This window comes from Penaeus monodon, chromosome 23 (assembly GCF_015228065.2).
Source record: "Penaeus monodon isolate SGIC_2016 chromosome 23, NSTDA_Pmon_1, whole genome shotgun sequence".
Taxonomy (NCBI): domain Eukaryota; kingdom Metazoa; phylum Arthropoda; class Malacostraca; order Decapoda; family Penaeidae; genus Penaeus; species Penaeus monodon.
The window spans coordinates 29,414,894-29,415,490 of record NC_051408.1 but is presented as its reverse complement, the minus strand read 5'-3'; positions in this window follow the sequence as shown (position 1 = coordinate 29,415,490).

Here is a 597-nt window from a genome sequence, read left to right as displayed (position 1 = left end):
TCCTTCCATCCTTTCCCTCTTGAAGTTTCTCCCAAATATCCTGTCTTCGGATGATGCATTTTTCCTATTTTCATGCCTTTAAGTCACGTTCCCTATTATACTATTTCTCCCAATATTACGAGAACACCACCACTTTCAGCGTTCAGTTTAACAATAGTCCATCGCCACAAGGATATTACCAACATATGATCACAACCTTACAAACACAATGCCTTTACCACAAATACACTCTGCTCCCCAAGCAAATCATTACCATAATTTGCATTCTTATTTGTACAACCTTATATAATAGACACTCCTACCATTACAACCACTTTTAGCCACTCGCTACAACGTACCTATTGTCTCTTATCATAATTCTGATTCGGGTTGTCCACAAACATCCGATTGCGTCATCACGCGTCACTTGTTCTTTTTCTACTTTAGTAACAAAGGGGGGGGTTTCGTAATGTTCTGAGACGACCCTCATGAATCACGATTTATAAAAGGGAGGTTTTCCTCATAATGAGAGAGAGTAAGGTGAAAATAAGCTGGTGAGGAGGAATTCTTTGTTTATTGTGTGTGTTGGTAACTCGTTTTGCTGGCGGGTGGTGATCG